The 9,283-nt window shown below is 39.3% G+C and overlaps 1 protein-coding gene across 1 annotated transcript in view; it reads left to right on the top strand.

Moving 5' to 3' along the window:
- Positions 1–9,283, top strand: part of MSH3 (mutS homolog 3) — an 83,961-nt gene that overhangs the window by 69,247 nt on the left and 5,431 nt on the right. The window lies entirely within an intron of this gene.

The raw sequence follows: 9,283 nt of genomic DNA, 5'->3' as shown, positions 1-9,283 counted from the left end.
GTCGAAGTGTGAGTTTATATAGGTTTAAGGGATTTGTATCTCCAGGATTTGTGTCTTGTTTTCCAAGTAGGGTTTCCATGGTAATTGCAGGGTTGCTACTATGGTTATTCCTTGTGATATATCGTGCTTATGTATGATAGCATCTCTAAATCRACTTTAAATGCTGGGTTTTAAATGTTGTTAAAGATGCAGGAGGAATTGCTGATRGGTAGAGTGAAAATTTCTTCATTACTGGGTAGGTAGACACAGGACAGGGCTGAGCCTAGGCCAGGGACTACACAGGATTTGGAGGATGTTTGCTGSTTAATATTTTCTTRGGKTTTTTTTTYCCCYTTCWCCAGTAAGGGATAATGTTTTCTTGCAATATTTTCTTAAAGAATTTTAGCATAAAAAAATTTAGAAGGGTTTTGGAAAGGTTGGCACCCTGTCTGTACTGACTTTTAATGGGATTTGGGTATTTAATTCTCTGATATTTGAAAATTCCCATCCGATTTCTCCTTGCAGTAAATGGGCTCGTTTTCTACTTTAAATTAACYTTCAGTTTTTGTTAGTCCTAATATATAGCCACCCTGGCATTGAAATTAATGAGATGTTGCAGGCAGACAAAGCAAGGGTGGACATCTGTGYACGGAGAATTAATGAAAGGAATTGTGCTGGCCTAATCATGCCCTCAGGAGGGTGATGTTTAGCTGCTGAAGAAAGCTGACCTCTGCAGAGGTCCCACTTGTAATCAATTATTGACAGRATTTCCCGTGGCCAGGAGGTTTTATCCTGCATCCTGTGGGCCAGCAGCAGCTCTGTGTTCAAAACTGAGGGGCAGAGGGAGGATGCTGCAGCACTTTGAAGGCAATGCATGGGCAAATAAACAGGATAATTAATAGTTCAAGTCACCAAGTGATTTCAAGACTCAGAGTAAATTTTTGGACATCACAAGCTGCCATCAGAAAGAATCCTGTGAAAGAGAACAACCCCTGCCAGCGCCAGGTGATGGTACAGGGACAAAAAGTAATTTCCTTCCTGGAGCACTTACCTGGCTGGGTTTCTGTTCCTGTGTTGAAATTAAAGCTTTTTTGACTAATTTCAGGGAGCAAGCACAGTCACTGCAGTGACCCACCCTTCCAGTGAGGTTCTGTCCCATCAGCCAAGCTGGGAATTCTGTCAAAGATTCATTTTCAGTTCCCTGAGCTAACAGAGTGCCCTGTTCTTGAAAAACTGCCTCTCACAGGTGATCTCCCTCAGAGGTTAAAAGGAATAAATAGAGGCACCACTGAGATGCTGTAGATTATCCTCCCATGCACTTAGTCTCTCTTGAAAGAGTTGTCTTGCTGTTTGCAGCCTCTCAGCAYGAGTTTAATCCTCATGGTGTCAAGTACAGCTGGAATTGTCTGCAGGGTGTGTTAGGGCTGGATTTCCACTGCAGCCACCTGCACTTGGARAAACTGTCTTGTATAGTCCCTGCACATCACATGRTCTGTTTTTAGATGTAAAGAWWTTTTTTCTGCGTTTCCTCCTTGTARCAGATGACTTAAATGTRTTTTTAACGTGGAGGGCACTCCTTGTTGCTTAGCGTGTAGTTAGGAGGTACTCACCTGGTTCAAATTCCACTGTATATCTGAAAATGTTGTGAAAACAGATGCTGATTGCTCACCTTGGCTAGGGAGGGGTGTTTTTTATTCTGGCTTGTATTCCATGTGTTTGTTCAGAGTCTCTCAAACACAGCGGGATCCTGGACCTGTCCTTCCCAGGTCTCAGATTTCATCACTGTTCTGGTATTCTCTGCTCTGTTTTCTTATGCAATGATTTTAAATAAGTGTAAAAGCTGTTTGTTCAGTTAAAACCAGAGCACAGAAATGTTGGGAGAGCTGAGCACTGGACTGATGGAGGAGTTTCATCCCCCTCACCCCTGGCCTTAGGTGRGTTGTGTTATTTCCAAGGTCTGGTCCCAGCTGTGTATTTTGGGGTGGCACCTCGATTTTTGTCACCTGAAGAGATCTGTGGGGCAGGAAATGAGGGAATTCTTGTGCCTGTGCCCCTGTGGAGCCCTCAGCCTCTTTCCTCTATCTACTGTAAGGCTTAGAGGACACTTTAGAGATGGAAGATTTCTTCAAAGTAAACTAAAAAACCCAAAAAAACCCTCAGCCTTCGTTGTGCCACATTCCTGTAGAGGCCACGTATCAAACAAGCCACAGTGCTTTTCTTCTGTATGGTTTATGAAAATGTCTGTTTTTTGTGATCTGTAAATGGTGGAATTACTCTCAAAAAGGTCATGCCTTATAATAGCTGTATTGTGTTACCTCCCTGAATGCATTTTCAGCTATTTAACTCTGACAGCTTGACAAAGCCGTATTATTGTTTCATAAATGCATGCAGCTGAAAGAAACAAGTAGACCAACGTTTTATTTAACCAGATAAAAATGTACGKATCTATGGCATTATCACAGTACGGTTTAAAAATCAAAATGGAAAGCAAATATTGTCTGAATACCTGCAAGAATTTGGGCAATTGACTTGGGATGCTTGTATTCAATTTTTTCTTTTCTTCATTGAAATGATGTCATCATTCAAGTTTGAAAGATACTTTTAAAATTACATCATTTACTTTAGATTGCTCTYAGATTTACTTTTAGGTTAAAATGTTCCAAGGCAGGCTAAGAGTATATTTTGTGAGAACTCTTCAGGAAGTCAGCATGGGATGGAGTGGTGTGTGAAGCAGGAACAAGAACGTTTCTGTCAAAGTGGAAATGGACTGGAAATCCAAGTGACAAGTGCTTTTTGTGATACATTGAGGTCAATCACATAAGAACAAAAGCAAAATAATACAAAAGTATTAATGGATGTGATGGTTCCACTGATGGCAAAATGAATTCCCAACTATTTGTAAGTGGGAAAATCATGTTGTGCTTAATTTCAGTCAGCAGCTTTTACTGGCTTGGTAGAAGGGAGCTGCACAGAGGGGGGAACTAGTTGTATTTAAAATAATAAATAAGTAACAAGTTCCATTATTACAAATTGTCCTATTTGCATAAGAATAGRCAAATACTGCCTCTCATTTTTATATCACATATGAAATTTATTGGTTTTAACACAAAAGACCAGAGTCTAAACTAAAAAAAAATCCCTTGCTGGCATTTATTTCTTTATTAAACTTCAATGATTTCTTTGATGCTCACAGGGTAGGATGATAAAGATAATTTTTTTCTAGAGATACCAGGTAAAATCACAACAGCTCAGACAAATGAAGACATTCAGCTAGTCAGCTTCTCCATGCCTTAATCATAAAAATCCAGGCTGTGAAACCACYCTGGGGAGGTGACAGCAGTGCTTGGCAGGTTCTGCAGGTGTGTACAGCAACCACCAGGAAACTGATTGCTGAGTCAARACTGTGGAGGAGTTTATCTCAGCTGAACAACTTGTTTGTACATAACCTGGTTGTGGCCACAACTTCGGTGAAATTTTTTTTTTGTAAGCTCTTTAAACCTGAAATTAGAAGGTTAAAGTATTCAGATCTTCCTTTGAAAAAAAAAAAAAAGAAAAAAAAGAACAAACAGAACAAAGTCTCCCAATTTGCTTGAGCAGTTAGACTCTGGAAGATAATGGTCAGAAAATTAAAAAATCAAAGGTACTTYTTCAGATCTTTGTTTGTTTTGGGTATATGTGGTGATGTTTAGTGGTTCTGCCATGCACATTGATTTATGTATTGTGCAGAAAAGTMGAGAGCTGTTCTCACAAAGCAATCCCAAGTGAGTGGCAAGTCCACATGAGAATTTTTATACTGACATGCTAAAAAAAGTATTGTTTGTATTGAAAGCACAGTGAGTCAGGCAAACAGAACTTTTTAGCTGTCAATAACCCCAAAGTAATTTTCAGAAATGTTACTTCTTTATGGCATGATAATTTGTTTCATTTTGTTCTTCCTTAATTGTATTTTTGTTTACTGCCAGAGTCACAAAAATTACTTAAGCCTTTCATTTATGCTCACAATCAATCACGTAATTTCACCTCTGGGGTAAATTGTTCCCATCTTTTGGGGGAGAACAGGATGCTGTATTAAGTACATTGCACCATTTTTATCACGTGGAGATAGCTTTGGTTTGGCTTTCTTTTAAGAAAAAAAAAAAGAGAGAGTAAGTAGAAGTTGTAGTTAGTGTTATTAAATGGAGAAATGATTTTGTTCTATTTTTTTCTGGAAAAGTTGTGTGTTGGACTGGTGGTAGTTTTGAGCAGTAAGTGCTTCTGACAGCGTTCTGGGGCTCTGTAGGAACAAGTTAAGCTACTCTGTGCACGTATCATGGCTAATTTGGTTCCATGTCTTTGTTGGTTTCACAGAAACGTGCATCTGCAGCGTTGGGTTTGCTGTTTGRCAGCTGTAATAATGCAGTGTTTAACCAGCCAGCCTTTGGGGTTTGATAAATCTGTGGATACAAACAGCCTCTGTGTGTGCTGGGGGTGGGGAGCCCATCCTGGTCAGTGTCCAGTGGTCACTCACACCCACAGGGCACTTTCCCTGCCCACTGCAGGGTTTTCCYCATCGAGGGAATGAGGTTTGGGAGGAGGAAACCTTCCTGTGGGACAGTGAGTAGTGTTTACCATGCTGGAACTCTTCAATCCTGTGACTTGACCCAGTCACGGTTGGAATTGGATTGTCCTTGGCGTCCACAGGTCCAAAGGGGAAAAGTTCACTTGTGCTGAGTGCTCGGGCCATTGTCCCTTCTCTGTTGCTATAGCTCCTGCTCTTTAATCCCCCCTGGCCTCAATCCTTCAGCTACAGATGCTCATTAACTTAATTACCTCGAGTTCCCTCCCTGGTGTCCACAGCAGTGACTTTAAACCTGTGCAAGTGTCAGGCCTGGCTTTGGATTTGTCTTCATTTTTTTTCATCTTCTTCAGGCTAATATTGATGACTCTCATTGAGTCTCTTTGATGGCTGCTCAAAGCCTAATTTGAGTATCTGCTCTGATAATTTATCCTTCAGCAGAATCTTTGCATCATGAGCTGAGTCTGACTCTTGACCATCAATAACATTTACACGGATGATTTTGAGTCACAGTGATGTATTTGCCCTAGGCACTGCAACAGGTATTTGTAAAGAGCTCAGATTTTATTGATGGTATCACTGCTGAATTTCAGGAAGCAAATTTATTGCGTGTTCTGCACCAGGCAGTGTAACATCAGCATTTGTATTAATTTCTGTATTAATTTGTGAATTTCTGTTGGTCTGCAAAGCCCTGGGAATGAGGAGTGCTGGTAACCCCTCATCACTCTGGGACTCCCTGGGATTCTCTTGTGTCACTTCAGGACTACCTGTCCTGCCAGTCCAGCTGAAGCTTTTTTGAAAATTTTGAATCTGTGAGTGTTTTTCTTTCCTCTGGCTTTTAGCAAAAAAAAAAAAATCAGTGCACTTCACGTGTTGGAAGTTAATCCTGTTAGAAATGTTTATTTTAAACTGGTGTGTGCAGCATTCCCCTGTGGGCCAGCTCTAGAAGGAAAGGAGGATTTCAGGGATTACTTGTTCTGGCTGCTTCAGTTACCTAGTGATACGGAAAAGGGGAATAAAAGATGTAAAAATGGCTACAAAACCGAGTACTGAAGTCACTTGGGACTTGCTTTTCTTCCCAGGATAAAGTAAAGTTGGTAACTCTCAGAGTCTTTCAATATCTTCATTAATTTCTCAGTGGCTGAGAATCACAAATCTACAATAATTTACAAAATAAAAATGTATTTTACATTCCACGCATTGGCAGGCTTCTCAACAGCTGTTCTCCTAAATTAGGTAAAACACCATTGGTATTTTTTCATTTAAATGTGCAAATAAGCAGTTGTAGCAATAGTTGAGTATGTTGACTGAAAACAGGTTTATGCCATGAGCATCTTCTGATTTCCTGTCATCATCCATGGAACTTGGCACACTTCTWAAAAGTCACCCATGAATAATGCAAAAATAATAACTGTCCTGSTAGCCATGCTTTCTGTCACGCTTCTTTTTTCTTCTTAATTCTCTAATTACAGCTYCTGCAAATTATTTTTCTTATTGTCAGTTTTTTGGTTTGCATCAGAGAGATCTTGATGGGAGTGAAGAGAGCGATGTACCCGTAGGTTGTGGGGGAGTGTGAAGCATTAGTTTCTTGCCAGTGAGCTGTGATAAATTTGCTCATGCAGTCTCCTGAGGAATTAATACATTTCCATTGTTTTTGGAAAGCTGCACCCTCAGTCCTGCCCATCCCTGTCCCTTTCCCCCTGTGCTCTGCCCAAAAAGGGATGAACTGTTAGGCAGCAGCACATCTAATCCTCTCTGCTTTTATAAAAACTGGTTATTTTAATTTAAATTACTCCTGTGCAGATGCAGTGGTCTTTGAAATGACATTTCAAAGGGGTTTCTGTGAGAGAGTGAGTGGAATTGTAAAGTTACGTTATGAATTTATTTTATTCATGGTGTTCTCAGTGTTATCTTTGAATCACAGAAAGGGATTTTTTTTGCTGGTGCTGAGAGTGTTCTACACCTTATTCTCAGAGAAAAGAGTAATTTTCTTTTAATGTTAATTGTTCTTGAATTAGGTTTATTGTGCTGTAACAGGYTCCATTTCTGCAGTAAGTATTTTAGGTGAGCTTCTTAACTTAGATGGCTATTACTAAAATCAATGGGAAAATGAAATTTGWGYTTGGKKTTTTTTTTCCCCAGCATTAAGTTTTCTATAACTAGGAATAAATAAGAAGTGTTGTATGTTGACCACTGTGTATAAATAAAGCTCTAGGGAATGGTGTGGCAGTTTTGTTCTCCAGGATTCACCTGGTGGAATTTTTGTAGTGGGTTTTGTTACCAGTGTGAGCTGCTTGTTCATTTTCACAAATTGTGAGAGTGCAATAAAATAAGAGTGAACTTCCTGGGTCTCCATGTGCTCTTAAACCCGAGCCAAATCCAGGAGATTCTGCCTCTTTGGAGAGGCAGCACAGTTGTGTCCTCTATCCTACCCTCTGGAAATCAATTCACTAAGGTAATGCATCCTCTCTTCTTTTATTTTGCATAAAAAAAGTGTTGAACATTGTAACATGAAGAGCTTTTAATTTTGTGAGCTGTGTTTGGCTGTCAAGCAGACATTGAAAGAAGGGTTTTCCAGCCAAATTTCATCTTGTGAGCAGTGATGGATGTGAAGAGACACTGCTCACGCTGCCTGTCTGCGTGCTGCTCGTGGGCAGGATGGGAAGAGCTTTAATGTTCTAAGGTATAAAARCATTTAGGAGGAGAGCTGCATTATAAGGTGCATTTAAAGCAACTGATTTTTGGAGAAGTGTATTTGGGCTTATTGTGGCTGTTTTAAAACAAAAAAGAGTTGTTTAAGCAATAGGATTTGTGACTCAACAGCTTCATTGGAATAACAGAGCATAAAGTTAGAGAGCAATGTCTTTCTGCAAATGAACTGTTTTATAAATGCAATAATCCACACTAAAAGAGTTGTTTCTGCTTATTTTGGGATAGCAGTGCTCAGCGTGTGTGTTCAAAAACTGGTGTAATTTTCCTAGTGCAGAGGACAGCAGCAGAAAGAACAATTTTATCCATTTTGGATAAAGGATGACATTTAAGAGGTTTTATGTCATTTAAAAATACACTTTTTTATTTCTCTGCAGTCAAGCCTGAGTTGGATTTGAATGTTATATGATTCTGAAAAGAAAAAGTTCTTATGCAGCTGTCTTTAACAACAAGAGAAAGATAATACTAATTTCTGTTTGTATCTTGAGCATTTAGTGAGGAAGTTCAGAAAATTATTTTTGTGAATGCAAATTAGATACAAAAGAGGCAAAAATATTTTGTGGACTCTGTGGAAATGATGCAATCCCAGAGAGAAATGGGGCTGAGAGCTCTGGGTGTAATCATCACAAGCTAACAGCCTGTGAGGAAAAGCCAGGAAAAAAAATGGAGAAAATACTAAAGCCACTAATTGTAGGGTTGGAACTAATTTGGAAGTTATTTGTTTAGAAGCCAGAGACTTCCTAACCCAGCATTTAAAAGGGTTGCAGCAGTAAGTGGCTTGATAAAAATGTTWATAGCTTAATTTCATAATATCTCAATATCCTGAGTTAGGTATTTAATTCAGAGAAAAATCCTGTTGTTGTTGAATGAACTTATGGGCAGAATCACCTGTCTTTTGGAGTGTGTGGGAGTGAAATGTGTGTGTGTGTGTGTGTGTGTGTTTAAGCACACTCTCAATGAAATAAAAACACTCACTTTGCTCATATGCCCATCTCCAAACAACGTTAGTTAATTTATAACTGAAGATTTGCTTATTGTGCACTTGTGCTTGATACCATGACAGATTTTCGGGGCAGGAACCAGARAATATATGCAAATCATGGTTATATTTGGTGCAACCTGCTTGTTTTTTGTCAATTACTCTTAGTAATGAGATCTTCATAAAATCATTTGTATCTTGATGGTGCTTCTGTAGGTAACAAAAGTAATTTTAATAGAGAGGGACCCAGCAAGAGGCAGAGAAAAAAAAGCTATATTGGGATTTTTTTTCAAAGGTTCTGTGTGGCCCTAAATACTATTATGGCCAGCTGYTAAATTTGGAAATACAATACTAAGCCCATGAGTCAGTTTTTGTTAAATCAGTGTGGCTTCAATGTAACTGTATATTTGCTGGTGAGAGTGAATAAATCCAGTTTTACATCCCTCCTGAGTGGCTTGCTCGTGGTCACCTGTCTCAGAAGGGATTGTATGATGTGATTAATGCAATTTAAAAGCATAAACACAAAAAAGAAACGCTCTTTCTTCGGTATAAAATGGGTATTGATTGAACAGGTGAGGAAAGCTGCAGGAAAAGAGAAAACCAGGGTGGGTTAACAAGAGGTTTCTGAGATGTAAACCGCAAATTCACAATTTGAGATTGAGTTTGAGAGTTACGTGGATCTGAATCAGAGCTAAAAGAGCTGTGTGGAATTTGGAGGAATTTGTGGACTCCCCTGCCTGGAGGCTGCTAAGAGTTGTATTTTAAAAGAACGAGGACAGAAGTTCTAAAACGTCTTTAAATCTTGTTTAAGCGTGTTAGTTAAGATCGGATACCTGTGTAATTAGGGTTAAAAATCGTTATTTTGCTACAGCCTGAAGGAAATCACTGCTCTGCGTGTTTGGATGCACAAATACCTGGTCACATGAGCCTCCACTCTGTGTGAAAATGCCAGTATTGAATACTTTTGGGTATAACTAGCATTAGAAACCTAAGTTAGGTGGTTGAACTAAAGCAAAGGAGAAAAATTCACCTTTGCTGGAATTCTTCTTGTGAGCTGACTG

This window comes from Malurus melanocephalus, unplaced genomic scaffold (genome assembly GCF_030028575.1).
Source record: "Malurus melanocephalus ecotype Western Australia unplaced genomic scaffold, MMel_1.1 scaffold_844, whole genome shotgun sequence".
NCBI lineage: Eukaryota > Metazoa > Chordata > Aves > Passeriformes > Maluridae > Malurus > Malurus melanocephalus.
Note: the sequence above shows the minus strand (reverse complement) of the source record. Positions and strands in the feature narration are given on the sequence as shown.